General features: G+C 37.8%; 1 protein-coding gene across 1 annotated transcript in view; it reads right to left on the minus strand.

Annotated features, from left to right (window-relative positions):
• SPATS2 (spermatogenesis associated serine rich 2) overlaps nucleotides 1-19,307 on the minus strand; it is a 69,218-nt gene that overhangs the window by 35,583 nt on the left and 14,328 nt on the right. The window lies entirely within an intron of this gene.

Raw genomic sequence — 19,307 nt, forward strand, 5'->3', positions numbered from 1 at the left:
GAGAGCTTCTATAACATTAATAATAACAACACATAAAAGTACTTTCCATCTTCTAGACTGCAACACACACGTCACATTCTTAAGACTATGAATTTCATAAATATATTTGCTTGTGTTCCCAATATAATATATGATAAAGCAATGTACCAGGGTTTATATTAACAGCATAAATGGGAAAACTTAGTTCAATGTAAGAAATTATAGAAAAGAGTTTGCACTTAGAAAGAAAAAGCTATCTGTGAATTTAATCAGTTTCTTTACCCATGACTATGTGATCAACAAATTACCTCAGTTTTTACACTTGATAACTTTGTTTTACTCTAATGAGATGTGATCCTAGGAAATAGCTAGAGTGTTTCTCAAATTGTGATGGGTATACTTATCATTGGGGGAATCTCAAGTTAAATAGCAGGTTCTGATTCAAGAGTCTGATGTGTGGCCTGAGATTTTTACTCTCAAGCGGTATCAACACTGCAGATCCAAGCTACCATACTTGGGAGTACTTTGGGGGTCAAATATCAACAAAGCAAGTAAAAGGGGAAAATTTGAGAAAAGGGGTTGCTATAGTCTGAATGTTTGTATTTTCACCTCCAAATTCATACGCTGAAATCCTAAAGTGATGGTATTAATAGGTGAGGCCTTCGAAGAGCAGAGTTCTCATGAATGGGATCAGTGCTCTTATTAAAAAGATCCCATAGAGACCTCTGCCACCATGTGAGGACACAATGAGAAGTCTGCAACCCAGAAGTCCCTCACTAGACCATATTGGCACTCTGATCTCAGATTTCCAGCCTCTAGAACTGTGAGAAGTAAATTTCTATTGTTTATAAGCTACTCAGTCTGTAGTATTTTGTTAGAGCAGTCTGAACAGAATAAGATGGGAGTATAAAAAATACAGTAATATTCTAGTACACTTTCCAAATTCTTTTAGTATTACTACAGATGTTTTAATTAAAGCCTGTTTTATAGCTCAATCTTTATCCTGTGTTTTATATAATACCTCCTAGTTGCTGCAGAAGATTGATAATTTATACGTCAGAATGATAACAGTATTTTGCTTCTAAAAGTAGAAAAGAGGATATGAATAGAGCCTGTGTCATTCCAAGAGAAAGTACACTTGCCAATTACCATTGAATTGTGAATTAACTTTTAACCTCTGTAATACTGGCAGTTTCGTCATTGTTACCCAAAGGAAAAATCAGGTTACATTTACACAAACTCAATACTTAAAACCTGAATTGTCTAGATGATGACCTAATACGGTTAACACTGAATTATCTTTATTAACTGCAAAGAAACATAGTATATACAGATTAAAATTTTACACAGCTAAAATACTATTGAGCAACCTTTTCAGAATTGCCTTAAGTTATCCAGATGATATAACTTAACTGCTGTTAAGTACAGCTGACCTTTGAACACTGCCCAGGTGTACTTATACACAGATATTTTTCAATGGTGAGTACTACAGCATACACAATCTGCAGTTGGTTGAATCCACGGATGCAGAACTGCGGACACTAAGGCCTAACTGGAAGGATTTTCCACTGCACTCTGGGGTCAGCACCTTTAACCCCCATATTATCCAAGGGTCAACTGTACTATCTCTCAAAGACACATTAATGAGCGCTGAGATGATACAAAGAACATCAGTAATCTTAGCGAAGAATCCAACCACCAATCTCTTTTAGGAAAAGGTGCTTAAATGCTCAGTTGTGTTTGACTCTTTGCGACCCTATGGACTATAGGCCACCAGGCTCCTCTGTCCAAAGGATTTCCCAGGCAAGAATACTGGAGTTGGGTGCCATTTCCTTCTCCAGGGGATCTTCCTGACCCAGGGATCAAACCCATATCTCTTACATCTCCTGCACTGGCAGCAGATTCTTAAGAGAGGATATTTAATTTTATTTTCTTTTTATTTTAATTGGAGGCTAATTACTTTACAATATTGTAGTAGTTTTTGCCATACATTGACATGAATCAGCCATGGGTGTATATGTGTTCCCCATCCTGAACCCCCCTCCCACCTCCCTCCCCATCCCATCCCAAAAGGGGATACTTAAAACAGCATTTTGGGACCTATATTTAAATAAGCTATTGGTATCACTAACTTCTTATACATCATCTAACACCTTTTACTTTTTTCGGTTTAACAACACACTAGACGAAGCGCAGTGAAAACAAAGGGTAGTTCTGCAAACACTTTCAGTGATCACCTCCCCTAAATTAGTGTATTATTAGAGTTTATCTGGCATACCAGTTGGGATAATGATTAAAAATACATACAGAAGCTATTTCAGTCAGGATCTCAGCAGGAAACAAACAGCACATTGAGACTGGGAAATGTGAAGAGAGTTTAATGAAGGGACTATTTTCGAAGGTGCTGGTAGGGAGTAGGGAAACCACAAGAGAGAGCACAGTACTCCTTGGCTAAGAATAGCCATGTATATTGCTACTGGAGGTTTTAAAGACGGTAAGGAGGGAGCAATTACTGGAATCCGGAGACAGAGGGCTCTTTCATCTTTGTTTCATTTGGTGTGGAGATGGCCATAGGATAACAGTCCTTTAATCAGAGGACACAGTAAGCCCACAGTGACCCTTCAGGGAAAGACTAGGGGAACAGATACTCCTATCTCACTCTCCTCCCTGCCTCTGGTCTCCTGCCTTATGCTGCCCAACAGCCAAACTCAACCAGAAGCCCAAGGCAAGAAACCTGTAGTCTGACTTGCAGTCTGGACAGGTCGGCCCCCCGGGGTACAAATGCCCATTTTGTATTTATATTCTAAATCATGAGTTTGCCAAAATGGGAAAGCAATAATTTAACATCTTAACTTGTCTATTCACCAGCTAATATTGTCTTTTTACTTACACTAACAAACTCAGTAGATTAAAAAAACCCTGCTTCAAAGAAATGGAGCTTAAGTACCTCTCAACATTATAGGGAAAATAAATTTTAATTCCCACCAACAATATTTAGTGATTTAACAGTTCTCTTATTTTTTCATGCAAAGAAAGTCTAAGATTTACTTAATTCCACTGTTAGTAAATAAGGTAAGATCTCATCCTTTTGCACCTACCCTATGATAGAAGATCATAAATTTTTAAAGAAAAAAAACTGAAGTTAAATATTATATTCAGGCAAGAAAAAGGATATGAGGAACCCTTGAGATTATCATCTATTTCATTCTATCAGGAACCATCTCACAAGTTCCTTGGAATTATTTCAAATACCACACATTTAGGAACATTTTGCAGGCTTCCCTGATGGTTCAGATGGTCAAGAATCTGCTTGCAATGCAGAAGACCTGGGTTTGATCCATGGGATGGAAAGATCCCCTGAAGGAGGAACAGCTCCCATTCTAGTATTCTTGCCTGGAGAATTCCATGGACAGAGAAGCCTGACAGACTATAGTCCAGGGGTCGCAAAGAATCAGACACAACTGAGTGACAAACACTAGTTTTAGTGGATAAAGTATGCTATTGATAGTATCACTGACATATTTGTAAACATTAGAAAACATATTGTTTTCACTGGCTTCAAAAATCAGGCAAAAGTTGTTTCAATGAGGACAACATAGAAATACCTGAGTCTGACTATCACATGTATCAAATCAGACTTGAACAAGTTTTCTTTTTTTTAACTGAGGTATAAATGACACACACATATATAACATTATAGTACGTACTTTCAGGTATGTAGCATGATTTGATATTTGTATATACTGTGAATTGATCACAAAAAGTCTAGTTAATATCTATCAACATACACAGTTAAGGGAAACTTTTTTCTTGTGATAAGAACTTTAGGATACATTCTCTTCAGTTCAGTTCAGTCACTCAGTCGTGTCCGACTCTTTGTGACCCCATGAATCACAGCACGCCAGGCCTCCCTGTCCATCACCAACTCCCGGAGTTCACTCAAACTCATGTCCATCGAGTCGGTGATGCCATCCAGCCATCTCATTCTCTGTCGTCCCCTTCTCCTCCCGCCCCTAATCCCTCCCAGCATCAGAGTCTTTTCCAGTGAGTCAACTCGTCGCATGAGGTGGCCAAAGTATTGGTGTTTCAGCTTTAGCATCAGTCCTTCCAATGAACACCCAGGATTGATCTCCTTTAGAATGGACTGGTTGGATCTTCTTGCAGTCCATGGGACTCTCAAGAGTCTTCTCCAGCACCACAGTTCAAAAGCATCAATTCTTCGGTGCTCAGCTTTCTTCACAGTCCAACTTTCACATCCATACATGACCACGGGAAAAACCATAGCCTTGACTAGACGGACCTTTGTTGGCAAAGTAATGTCTCTGCTTTTTAATATACTATCTAGGTTGGTCATAACTTTCCTTCCAAGGAAAAAGCGTCTTTTAATTTCATGGCTGCAATCAGCATCTGCAGTGATTTGGGAGCCCCAAAAAATAAAGTCTGACACTATATTCTCTTAGCAACTTTTAAATATGCAATACGGTGTTACTGACTAGAGTCACCATGCTGTACGTTATATTCCTAGGACTTATTTATTTTATAATCGGGAGTTTGTACTTTTTGACCCCCTTTACCCATTTGGCACTCCTCCTACCCAACATCTTTGATAACCATCAATCTGTTCTCTGTATCTATGAGCTCTTTTCCTCTGTAAGTTTCAGATCCCACATACAAGTGAGATCATATGGCTTGTCACTCTCTGACTTATTTTACTCAGGATAACGTCCTCAAGGTCCATCTATGGTGTCCCAAATGGCAAGATCTCCTTTTTATGGCTGAATAGTATTCCATTGTGTAAACACAGACCACATCCTTTATTCATTCTTCCACCACATGAAGACACTCAGGTTGTCTCTATATCTTGGCTATTGTAAATCATGCTGCAATGAACATGGGGGTGCATGTGTCTTTTCAAGTTAATGTTTTTGCTTTCTTTGGATACATAACCAGAAGCTGAACTGATGAATAGTTCTATATTTCCTGGCCAACACTTGTTATTTCTTGTCTTTTTAATAATAACTATTCTTACAGGTGTGGGTAGTAGCACATTATGGTTTGAGCTGCATTTTCCTGATGACTGAGGTTAAGCACCTTTTTATGTGTCTGTTGGACATCTATCTCTATGTCTTCCTTATAACTGAACACATATCTCAACAAACTTTGAAACACAGTCTAATTGTTTTAAATTAATAATTTAACATGAAGACCATACTGTATTTCATAATTAATTTGGTTAAAAGTTCTGATTATATTCACAACTCTGAGGATGGCAGGAAGAAAGGCAGGCAAACAGGAAGGGACAGAGGGAAGTGGGAGGGAGGAAAGGAAGAGAGAAAACAAGCATTGGTGAGGATGTGGAGAAACTGGAACAGTCATACATTGCTGGTGGGAATGTAAAATGATACAACTGCTATGGAAAGCTATATGGTGGCTCCTTAAATAACTGAAGATATAATTATCATGATACAGCAATTCCATGTCACTCTAATGGCAGAAAGTGAAGAGGAACTAAAGAGCCTCCTGATGAGAGTGAAAGAGGAGAGTAAAAAAGCTGGCTTAAAACTCAACATTCAAAAAACTAAGATCATGGCATACAGTCCCATCACTTCATTGCAAACAGATGGAGAAAAAATGAAAACTGTGACTGATTTTATTTTCTTGGACTCCAAAATCACTGCAGACAATGACTGCAGACACAAAATTAAAAGACACTTGCTCCTTGGAAGTAAAGCTAGGACAAATCTAGACAGTGTATTAAACAGCAGAGGCATCACTTTGCCAAGAGAGGTCTGTATAGTCAAAACTACAGTTTTTCTAGCAGTCATTTACAAATGTGAAAATTGGACCATAAAGAAGGCTGAGCACCGAAGAATTGATGCTTTCGAACTGTGGTGTTGGAGAAGACTCTTGAGAGTCCCATGGACTGCAGGAGATCAGATCAGTCAATCCTAAAGGAAATCAACCCTGAATAGTCATTGGAAGGACTGATGCTGAAGCTAAAGCTCCAATACTCTGGCCACCTGATGCGAAAAGCCAACTCACTGGAAAAGACCCTGATTCTGGGAAAGATTGAGGGTAGGAGGAAAAGGGGTGGCAGATGATGAGATGTTAGATAGTATAACCATGAATCTGAACAACCTCTGGGAGACAGTGAAGAACAGGGGAGCCTGGTGTGGGGCAGTTCATGGGGTCACAAAGAATGGGACACGACTTAGAGACTGAACAACATCAAATGCACATCCTAGACCCTCACCATAACAAATGAGGTGGAGTTTATTAAAAGCTTTACTACTTGGCATTCTACCTAAAAATATTTAGCAGAATTAATATTATGAAGACATGGTAAGGCTCTCTGAAAGTACTGAAATGAATTCAATCTGATTATCAATGAGAAGATTGTTTCTTTCATGGAAAAGTCTGTCCCCCCAAATTCCTGGCTACTTACAGTAGAGAGAAGCATAGAGGGAGCTTCCCAGGCATGGAGTAGGTCTAAGGATTCTCACAGGGGTTATTGAATGTGTGTCTTTGAATTTAACAACTAAAAACCTGTTGTTTTAGGTTGTTTATGTATTTTTTCACTGACAAGATGGTAAATTACTGTATTATTCAATCTGACAAGCAAAGAGAAAGACGGAAATATGATCCCTTCCAAAGTACCTTCTCTTAACTTTACAATAAGAAAAATCAGTTATGGTACTATTCTGTACCCAAAGTCTGCAGTGAGAAACCTACTGCAGAATCAAAGACTGAGTCCAAGTTTTATGCTATCCATTAGTGCTGAAACTCATCAAATATACCAGTTCTCAAGTTGCATTATTTCAACAAAAAGGCGGTATATCATGTTTCTTCCAAGGATCTCAGATATTTGTTATTGCTCCCTGATATTCCTCATACATACATGAAACAAGCTGGATAACAAAATTATTCACATTTCACCATGGCCAAAGTCAGACCATACATTTAAGAGCCAATTAAATGCAGAGAAGACCAGGGTGAGGAACCCTAGACAACCTAACAAGTGTGATAATCACTTGTCATATTTTCTCAAACTGTATCAACTCCCTCTTAAAAATTAAAAAGCAAACTCAAAAGCAGAGGCAACGTACCAGAAGTGTTATCTCATGAACAATGAAAGCATCTGAAGTTTTCCTTAGTACTCAACCACCTAAAAGAAAATAGTTAGTCTCTTGCAATTGCTTTTTCCCATGCCAATTTTGAGAATAGTCCACATAGTGGAGTTCATTTTCTTCACATGAACTAAAGGCACACATAGGGATGGGGGTTATATTGTACAAATGTGAGTGCAAGGAAAAGAAGACTGTCACAGGCACTACTGCTAAAGCCTAGGAGTGTATTCACAACTTCAGAATTGAAGATCCCACCAACTTCAGCTTCCTAGGTGATAATTCTTTCTTCTGTCCACTTACCACCTAAGCTTGGAAGAATTATGACTATTTTGTGTAAGAAATAAGACACCAATTTTAAAAGGTGGGGGGATTATGTATAAATAAAGGGGAATCAGGCTTAGAAGGGAAGCAAATCAGAGATGGGAAATTAAGAAAAGCAACTACGTCAAAGTGCCATTTTGTAAGATTTCTAGTTTGCTTTATTTCTACTATAGTGTACTGTTGTAGCTTTCTGAAATGCTAACGCTTTTAAAATATACTAAGTTGTTAAAAGTTATTTAAGAAACCTCCATCCTAGTTGACAATGGCCTAACACAAAAAATACTCTTAGTAGGTTGTAAGGGGTCTCATCAACTGGTCTTCTTAATCATTTCAGGTAATTAATGTAGCTTAAATGTCCAGAGAAACCCACACTTCAACAACCAATCTGCTAAGTGGGTCCTTGATGAAAGAAAACAGCTTTCTACCTTTCTGTTATTTCTGCTGACATTTATCATCTAGCCTTTTGTTTTGTTTGTTTCTTGCCCGTGTTGTTAAGGCCTGTGGGACCTTAGTTCCCCCCAAGCAGGGTCTGAATGAACCCACACCCTCAGCAGTGAGCACGAGTTCTAATCACTGGACCAGCAGGGAATTCCTAAGCAAGTCATCTAGGCTTAAAAGCTGATTAATTTTTTTCTTTACTCCTCTGCATGCTTCTTCAACTATATTCTGATGTATTTTGTGCCTCTTTTTATAGACATTTACATTGGGAAATTTCCTAACATCTAGAATAAATTGTGATTTTTCAAGGTAGAGCTTGATGGAAAGTCACGGTTTTTACTAAGCAAGAAATTAAATTCTACTTTACTCTTCCTAGTAGATTTTCCCAGGTTTTAAGCAGATGCAACAGAATAAGCTTTTATTTTATAAGTTCCAAAAGTTCTTGAATGGTCTCATTATTTAAAAGGTTTGCTGGTTGAATGGAAGATAGGAAATTTAGTGCACCACCTTTCAAAATTTTCTTAGTGATATATTTGAGAGACTAGCCAGGAGGCAATAATATTGATTTTAATGTTCAACCTCTTCTGTCTCAATGTCATCTCTCACTAGTCTGGAAATAGTATTCCCATATATGAAATAAAATGCGTAATTTAAAAAATTATTTCCTTTTTTATATTGTCCTTCAGATTCTCAGAATCCTGCCAACTGTTTCAAAAAAGAAACTCAACTTCGTAAGTCGAAAAGATTAAAGCATTTAAAAACTATGATTAAAAAAAAAAAGAACTTAGCTAAATCTTCAATGACTAAGATCAGTACATGTTATTTGCTGATTCTACATTATCTCTGAACTAATATTTTATTTGCAAAACTTTGTACATATATCCACAGATTACATGAATTCAAATAGCTATTTAGAAAATTATGAAGCCACACGGCAATTATTTTGATATCTGCTTATAGACAACTTTTTTTTTTTTTTTTAAGGAAAGTGGCACTAAAATAGAAAAAAAGGTAAAATATCTAGCTAAATTTTTTTTTACTTCCAAGTAGTGAGAAGGACTGACTGAGTTTCATCTTTCCACTTGTTAATCTCTTCCTGACCTTTGTGAAAGTAAAAAATAAACTGTGGTGTGTCTAAAAGATGGATAGCCAGTAAAAACATGTGTGTGTGTGTTTATGTGTGTGTAAAATCAAGGAAACTAGATAATCCAAAAACCAGAAAATCAGTCTGTGAATAAATCAAGTCTTCTAATATGCATCTATGTGAGCTGAGTCTGAAGAAAAACATTACGTCTGAAGAAAAACATACTTTCCCCTACTAAGGGCCTATTTTTAGTCTTTTACAAGTCAAACCCTCTTTTTAGATTTTGCTAATATTTCTCTAGTTAATGGCTCTTCTATTTTATGGAATCATCACTCTTGGATGTCCTTACAATATATATCATAGTTCTGGATTTAAGACAGGAACTGGGTGAGTTGAACACACAGGTTTTTATTTTTGTTTTTTAAACTATTTTCTGTTCCTCACGGTCCAGATTTTCAAGAATTCTGCCAGCTAATCCAGGAAAGAAACTCAATTCCATAAGTCAAAAAAATTAAAACACTTATGAACTATGACATTTAAAAGTAAAACAAACCTTCAGTTACTAAGATCAGTGCACACTAACTGGCAGAATTCCCGAGAAGTTGAAGGAGAGTAAGGAGGAGCAATTTTTTTTTAGAATTCCTATATGGTAGAACTAATTTCTCTTCAGATTTAAGAGATATCCTACTTGTCATTATAAAAGATTTTGCTGTGGATGTTCCTTCCAGCTCTGTAAAATAGTGAATGTTTTCCTTCTCTATCCCAACTCATCCCCATACTTCAAACTACAGAGATGAACAAGACAAATCTAATTACATACTTCTGTCTCCAACAAAATAATGACTTTCCTCATAATGTACAGCACTGCAAAATCTGTCATTCTTCATTCATTAACGTTTGTGCAAATAAGAATTAAATATGTCAGCTTTTCTTTCTTAAAATGACTTATGGATCAATAATCTACTTTGATTATAAATATTTCTATGGCTAAAGAGTTGTTACAATTATCACAAAATGGACACTTGATTTTAAGTATTATACTTCTGAATGTAAGAAACATACTACCTAAATAGCACACTTGCTTAAGTCCATCTGTCTTAGTAAATTCTTTAAAAAAAAATTTATTGTGAAATATATGGAGTTATTATATATGAAATTACAATTAAGGAACTGAATACTTTATGTGTGTGTCTTTACAGTGCCTGTAAGATCATGTGTCTTCTTACAAGTAAATATAGTCTATTCTTTGCTAAATAATATTTTATTGTATGATTACATCATTGTTAATCTTATCTGCTGCTGATGGACAACAGGGGTGCTTATAGTTTTTGGCCAGTACAATCAATACTGTTTTGAATATTCATGTACAAGTCTCTTGGTGTACCTGGAAATGCATTTCTCTTGAGTATACTCAGGAACGGAAGTTAAGTCATAGGCATTTCTCCAAAGAAGACATACAGATGGCCAAGAGGTACATGAAAGAATGTTCAACATCACTAATTATCAGAGCAATGCAAATCAAAACTACAATGAGATATCACTTCATACCAGTCAAAATGGCTATCATCAAAAAGTCCACTCACAACAAATGTTGGAGAGGGTGTGGAGAGAAGAGAACCCTCTTACACTGTTGGTGGGAATTTAAGTTGGTACAGCCACTATGGAGAACAGTATGCTGCTGCTGCTGCTAAGTCACTTCAGTCGTGTCCGACTCTGTGTGACCCCATAGACGGAAGCCCACCAGGCTCCCCCGTCCCTGGGATTCTCCAGGCAAGAACACTGGAGTGGGTTGCCATAACAGTATAGAGGTTCCTTAAAAAACTAAACCTAGAGCTACCAAATGACCCCACAATCCAACATCTGGTTGTGTATCTGAAAAAAAAAACAACAACAACATGGTCTGAAAGGATACATGCACCACAATGTTCACTGCAGCGTTGTTTACAACAGTCAAGACATGGAAGCAACCTAAATGCCCATCGACAGAGGAAGGGATAAAGAAAATGTGGTACATATATACAACAGAATATTACTCAGCCATTAAAAAGAATGAAATAATGCCATCTGTAGCAACATGGATGAACCTAGAGATTGTCATACTGAGTGAAGTTAAGTCAGAGAAAGAGAAATATCAGAAATATTGTATGACATCCTTATTAGCAGAATCTAAAAGGAAATGATACAAATGAACTTATTTACAAAATAGAAACAGATTCACAGACTTAGAAAACAAACTTATGGTTGCTGGTGGGGAAGGATAGGGGACAGGATAGTTAGGGAGTCTGGGATTGACATGTACACTCTGCTATATTTAAGACGGAAAACCAACAAGGACCTACTATATAGTACAGGGAACTCTGTTCAATGTTATGTGACATCCTGGATGGTAGGGGAGTTTGGGGGAGAATGGATACATGCATGTATATGGCTAAGTCTCTTTGCTTTCCACCTGAAACTATCACAACATTGTTAATTGGCTATACTCCAAAATAAAAGAAAAAGTAAAAAAAAAAAAGTCATAGGGTATGCATATCTTCAGCTTTAGTATATAATATCACACTGCTTTGCAAATTTCTTTTCCCATCTTGTGACCTGTCTTTTTAAATTTCTTGACTGTACCTTTTGATAAACACAAGTTCTTAATTTTAATGTAATAATGCATTGACATGAATTTTTTTTCTGTTATGGTTAGTGATTTTTATGTCTATTTTAAAAGTTCTTCCCTGAGATGATGTCAGAAACTTACTCTGAAATAATCCACTGGGGGTGGGGGAAAAAAACTGGACATGTGTTGTTAATTATGGACCTGAGTTATGGGTTTATGGGAGTTTACTAGATTATTCTCTCTACTTTTTATACAAAAATTTAAAGTTTTCAATGGTAAATTTTTTAAAATGTTATTAAAAACTCCTGGATTTAAGTGACTATAACAAAGTTGTGGGATACGAGGTTAATATATAACTGCAATGAACAAGTGAAATTTGAAATTAAAAATGCAATATATTAGCATATCAAAGAAAATAAGGTATAAATTTAATAAAGTATGTATAAGATACATATGAGGTAAACTATAAACCTGAGGGAAAAAATGAAAGAACTAAATAAATGGAGAGATATTCTATGTTCATGGATAGGAAGATTCAATACTGTCAAGATTTAAGTTCTTCCTAATTTGGTCTACAGATTAAACGCAATCTCAGTCAAAATCCTAGCAATTTAATTTGTGAATATTGACAAACTGATTTATATGAAGGACTTCCCTGGTGATCCAGAGGTTAAGGTCCTGGTCTGGGAAGATTCCACATGTCATGGAACAATTAAGTCATCTGTACCACAAGTACCAAACCTTCACTCTAGAGCCCATATGCTGCAACTACTGAGCCCTCAGTGATCAATGCAAAGAAATAGAGGAAAACAACAGAATAGGAAAAACAAGAGACCTCTTCAAGAAAATTAGAGATAGCAAGGGAACATTTCATGCAAAGATGGGCTCGATAAAGGACAGAAATGGTATGGACCTAACAGAAGCAGAAGATATTAAGAAGAGGTGGCAAGAATACACAGAAGAACTGTACAAAAAAGATATTCACGACCAAGATAGTCACGATAACGTGATCACTGACCTAGAGCCAGACATCTTGGAATGTGAAGTCAAGTGGGCCTTAGAAAGCATCACTACAAACAAAGCTAGTGGAGGTGATGGAATTCCAGTTGAGCTATTTCAACTCTTGAAAGATGATGCTGTGAAAGTGCTGCACTCAATATGCCAGCAAATTTGGAAAACTCAGCAGTGGCCACAGGACTGGAAGAGGTCAGTCTTCATTCCAGTCCCAAAGAAAGGCAATGCCAAAGAATGCTCAAACTACCGCACAATTGCACTCATCTCACATGCTAGTAAAGTCATGCTCAAAATTCTCCAAGCCAGGCTTCAGCAATATGTGAACCTGAACTCCCAGATGTTCAAGCAGGTTTTAGAAAAGGCAGAGGCATCAGAGATCAAATTGCCAACATCCGCTGGATCATGGAGAAAGCAAGAGAGTTCCAGAAAAACATCTATTTCTGCTTCATTGACTATGCCAAAGCCTTTGACTGTGTCGATCACAATAAACTGTGGAACATTCTGAAAGAGATGGGAATCCCAGACCACCTGACCTGCCTCTTGAGAAACCTGTATGCAGGTCAGGAAGCAACAGTCAGAACTGTACATGGAACAACAGACTGGTTCCAAATAGGAAAAGGAGTACGTCAAGGCTGTACATTGTCACCTTGCTTATTTAACTTATATGCAGAGTACATCATGAGGAACGCTGGGCTGGAAGAAGCACAAGCTGGAGTCAAGATTGCTGGGAGAAATATCAATAACCTCAGATATGCAGATGACACTACCCTTATGGCAGAAAGTGAAGAGGAACTCAAAAGCCTCTTGATGAAAGTGAAAGAGGAGAGTGAAAAGGTTGGCTTGAAGCTCAACATTCAGAAAACAAAGATCATGGCATCTGGTCCCATCACTTCATGGGAAATAGATGGAAAAACAGTGGAAACAGTGTCAGACTTTATTTTTTTGGGCTCCAAAATCACTGCAGATGCTGATTGCAGCCATGAAATTAAAAGACGCTTACTCCTTGGAAGGAAAGTTATGACCAACCTAGATAGTATATTAAAAAGCAGAGACATTACTTTGCCTACAAAGGTCCGTCTAGTCAAGGCTATGGTTTTTCCCATGGTCATGTATGGATGTGAGAGTTGGACTGTGAAGAAAGCTGATCGCAGAAGAATTGATGCTTTTGAACTGTGGTGCTGGAGAAGACTCTTGAGAGTCCCTTGGACTGCAAGGAGATCCAACCAGTCCATTCTAAAGGAGATCAATCCTGGGTGTTCATTGGAAGGACTGATGCTAAAGCTGAAACTGCAATACTTTGGCCACCTCATGCGACGAGTTGACTCACTGGAAAAGACTCTGATGCTGGGAAAGGTTGGGGACAGAAGGAGAAGGGGACGACGGAGAATGAGATGGCTGGATGGCATCACCGACTCTGTGGACATGAGTTTGAGTGAACTCCGGGAGTTGGTGATGGACAGGGAGGCCTGGCGTGCTGTGATTCATGGGGTTGCAGAGAGTCGGACACGACTGAGCGACTGAACTGAACTGAACTGAGCCCTCATGTTGCAAACTACTGAAGCCTGAGTGCCAAGAGCCCATGCTCTGCCACCAGAGAAGCCAGTGCAATGAGAAGCCCATGCACTGAACTATAGAGTAGCCTCCATTTGCCACAACTAGAGAAAGCCCATGCATGATAACGAAGACCCAGTGCAGCCAAAAATAAATAAATAAAAGAATAAGTAAATAAATAAATCTGTTTTATTTAAAAAAATAGTTTATATGGAGAAGCAAGACCCAGAATAACCAGCACAATACTGAAAGAGAATAATGTTCAGAAACTGACACCAACTTTAAGACACACTATAACGCTACAGTAATCCAGACAGTACAGTGTTGGTGAAAAAAATAAACCAAATGATCAGTGGAACAAAACAGAGTTCAGAAATAGACCCACATGGATTATCATCAACTGATCTTTGACAAAGGAACAAAGGCATACAAAATGAACCAAAGATCGTTTCTTCAACAAACTGTGCTAGAACCAATGGACACCCACATGCCAAAAAATGAATCTAGACACAGACCTTACACCTTTCACAAAAATTAACTGAGAATGAATCACAGACCCAAATGTAATATAAAACTGTAAAACTCCTAGAAGATAATTTAGGAGAACATCTAGATGACCTCAGGTTTGGCAATGACTTTTTAGACACAACACCAAAGGCACAATACATGACAGAAGAATTGGTAAGTTGGACCTCGTTAAAATTAAAAACTGCTCTGCAAAAGACACTGTCAAGAGAATGAAAGACAAGCCACAGGCTGGGAGAAAATATTTGCAAAAGATTCAAAATTTATGAAGAACTCATAAAACTCAATGATAAGACACAATACAATTAAAAATGGGCCAAGGACCTTAATAAACACCTCACCAAAGAAAATATATGGATGGCAAGTACTCATATGAAAAGATGTGCCACATCATGTGTCATTCAGTTCAGTCGCTCAGTCGTGTCCGACTCTCCGCGACCCCATGAATCACAGCACGCCAGGCCTCCCTGTCCATCACCAACTCCCGGAGTTCACTCAAACTCATGTCCATCAAGTCGGTGATGCCATCCAGCCATCTCATTCTCTGTCATCCCCTTCTTCTCCTGCCCGCAATCCCTCCCAGCATCAGAGTCTTTTCCATGAGTCAACTCGTCGCATGAGGTGACCAAAGTATTGGTGTTTCAGCTTTAGCATCAGTCCTTCCAATGAACACCCAGGAATGATCTCCTTTGGAATAGACTGGTTGGATCTCCTTGCAGTCCAAGGGACTCTCAAGAGTCTTCTCCAGCACCACAGTTCAAAAGCATCAATTCTTCGGTGATCAGCTTTCTTCACAGTCCGACTCTCACATCCATACATGACCACGGGAAAAACCATAGCCTTGACTAGGCGGACCTTTGTAGGCAAAGTAATGTCTCTGCTTTTTAATATGCTATCTAGGTTGGTCATAACTTTCCTTCCAAGAAGTAAGCGTCTTTTAATTTCATGGCTACAATCAGCATCTGCAGTGATTTTGGAGCCCCAAAAAACAAAGTCTGACACTGTTTCCACTGTTTGTCCATCTATTTCCCATGAAGTGATGGGACCAGATGCCATGATCGTCTTCTGAATGTTGAGCTAGGGGAATGCAAATTAAAATGAGCTACCACTACACATCTCTTAGAATTTCAAAAATTGAGAAGATTAACATCAAAGCTGGCAAGGATGTGGAGCAATACGAACTCTCACTTATCAGTAGTGGGAATGCAAAATGGTATAGTCATCTTCGGAAAACAATCTGGTACTTTCTTATAAAACTAAGGATCCTCTCACCCTATGATTCAGCAATTGCACTATTCGGTATTTAACCAAAGAAGATGAAAACTTATGACGACATCAAAACCTGAACGTGGATGTTTAGAGAAACTTTACTTATGACTGCCAAAAATTGGAAATAACCAAGATGTACTTCAGTGGGTAAACAGATAAACTATGATACATTCAGGCTTCCCGGGTAGCTCAGCTGGTAAAGAATTGGCCTGCAATGTGGGAGACCTGGGTTCAATGCCTGGGTTGGGAAGATCGCCAGGAGGAGGGCATGGCAACTCACTCCAGTATTCTTGCCTGGAGAATCCCCATGGACAGAGGAGCCTGGCGGGCTACAGTTCATGGTGTCGCAGAGTTGGACACGACCAAGACGAAGCACAGCAGCACAGCATGATACATTCAGACAATGGAATACTAGTCAGTGCTAAAAAGGAATGAGCTACTGAGCCATCAAAAGACATGAAGGAATATTACTAAGTGAAAGAAGGCAATTTGAAAAGGCTACACACTGTATGATTCCAGTTATATAACATTCTGGATGAGGAGACAGTAAAAAGATCAGTGGTTGCCAGAGGTGAGGGGAATGAAAAGACTGAATAAGCAAAACACAGAAGTTTAACAGTAGGTCTGTTAAACTACTCTGAATGATACAATACCAGTAGATATCTGTGACTGTACATTTGTACAAACCTAAAGGATGTGCAACACCAAGAATGAATACTAATGTAGACTATGGAATTTCAGTGATAATGATATATCAGCGTACGTTCATCAACTGTAACAAATATGTAATTTTGGTGAAGGATGTTGACGATGGGTGAGGCTTTGTATGTTTAAGGGCAGGAGGCATATGAGAAATCCATATCCCTGCACTTCCTGATCAATTTGTTGTAAATCTATAACTGCTCTAAAAAATAGTCTATTAAAACATTTAAAAAATGCTACTAAGGAAAAAAGTAAAAATGACAACAACAATAAAAAACCAATGGTCCTTCTTACTGTCAGGTCTGGAAAGATAGTTTTCTAAACTATCATTTACAAGTTTTACTGTTTTGCGATTTATATTTGGATCTATAGCCCAAACCCTGGAATTGATTTATAGGTATGTAGTAAAGTAAGAAGTCATTTGAGACTTCCTTAGACAGTAAGGAGCTCAAACCAGTCAATCCTAAAGGTAATCAACCCTGAATAATCATTGGAAAGACTGATGCTGAAGCTCAAGCTCAAATACTTTGGCCACCTGATGCAAAGAGCTAACTCACTGGAAAAGACACTGTTGCTGGGAAAGATTGAGAGCATGAGGAGAAGAGGATGAGAGGATGAGATGGTTGGATGGCATCAATGACTCAACGGACTTGAGTCTGAGCAAACTCCAGGAGACAGTGAAGGACAGGGAAGCCTGGCGTGCTGCAGTTCATGAGGTCACAAAGAGTCGGACATGATTGAGTGACTAAACAAGTAACAAGAGATACATCTTTACCATATGGATTTCTAAATGTCTCAGAACAGAAAAAAGACCATCCTTTCCTCAGTGTTCTTCAGTATCACCTTTTCAATAAATAAAACTACTTATATGAATAGATCTGTTTCTAGGCTCTGTTCTTCATTTGTCTATATTTCTGACTTAAGGCTATTCCATATTATCTTAATTACTGTGGCTTTGTCGTATCTTAATATCTGATACAATAAATTCTCAGACCTTGCTGTTGTCCTTCAAGAATTCTTTAGCTATTCTTGGCACTATGCAGTGTTATATACATTTCAGAATCATTTTGTCCAACTACATTTTTTAAAAAATGTTTTGTTTTTTTTTTAACGGGAATTGGTGGTTTAGTCGCTAAATCGAGTCTGACTCTTGAGATCCCATGGACTGTAGCCCACCAGGCTCCTCTGTCCATGGGATTCTCCAGGCAAGAATAAAGGAGTGGGTTGCCATTTAATTCTCCAGGGGATCTTCCCAACTCAGGAATCAAACCCAGGTCTCCTGCATTTCAGGCAGATGTTTTATGAACCGAGCTATGAGGGAAGCCCTTAGTGGGAACTGCATTAAACCTATTACATAAATCCATTTTGAATGACACTTATCTTCAAAATACTGAGTCTTCCAACCCATGAATGTGGTATTTTCCTTCAACTTAAATGTTCTTTTTTTCAATAATGCTTTATCACTTTCTGATAGTGTTTTTACACATCTTTCATTAAATTTCTATTTTATGCTTTTGGTACAATTGTAAACGGCATCTACTTTAAAATTTCATTTTCCAACTACTTATTGCTGATACAAATAGGTGGGACTGCTTTTTGTAAAATGATCTTATATTCAGCAACACTGTTAAAATCACTAATTCTAATAGTTTAGATTCTTTTGGGCTTTCTAAAGGTAGGTAGGTACCTAAAAAGTCCCACAGAAAACATCAACACAGGCTGAAATGCTGAGACAGCTTTTCCTCTGAGGTCAAAAAAACAAGACAAGATGCTTGCTTTATTACTTCTTTTTTATTCATCTCAACTTTACTGAAGAATAACTGACAATATACTATATTATTTATAGTATGCAGCATAATGATCTGACATGTATATACACTGTGGAAAGATTAACAAGATCAAGATAATTAACACTTCATTATCTCATATAGCACATAGTTAACTTTCTTGCTTCATTACTTCTGGTCAACTTGTGGTCTTAGCAATTACAATAAAGCAAGAAAAAGAAAAAATATCATAAATATTAGAAATCTATTATTCATGGATCACCCCATTTCCTTTAACATTTTGAATTTTTTTCCTTTTCCTAACTTCTTAAGATAGACACTTAGTTCACTGATCTGCAGACTATACCTCAGAGGTATTGCAGATTTGGTTCCAGACCACTGCAATAAGGTAAATACTGTAATACAGCAAGTCACACAAATTTTTTGGTTTCTCAATGCATGTAAAACTTATGTTTATACTATGCTGTAGTCTGTGAAGTGTGCAATGTCTTATTAGACTTATGTCTAATTATGTTTTTAAAAATCAATGAACATATCTTAATTAAAAAAATATTTTATTATAAAACATCATCTGAGGATATAGGGTTGCTGCTGCTGCTGCTAAGTCACTTCAGTCGTGTCCGACTCTGTGTGACCCCATAGACGGAAGCCCACCAGGCTCCCCCATCCCTGGGATTCTCCAGGCAAGAACACCGGAGTGGGTTGCCATTTCCTTCTCCAATGTGTGAAAGTGAAAACCTTCAATAAAAATAAAAAAACAACACACTATCTGAAAAGTGCAGTAATACCAACCAACTCAATGGACATGAATTTGAGCAACCTCCAGGAGAACTAGTGAAGGACAGGGAAGCCTAGGGTGCTGCAGTCCACAAGGGTTTCAAAGAGTTGAACATGACTTAGTGACT

Source organism: Moschus berezovskii, chromosome 6, assembly GCF_049115385.1.
Source record: "Moschus berezovskii isolate FMDL1 chromosome 6, NW_MosBer_1.0, whole genome shotgun sequence".
Lineage (NCBI taxonomy): Eukaryota > Metazoa > Chordata > Mammalia > Artiodactyla > Moschidae > Moschus > Moschus berezovskii.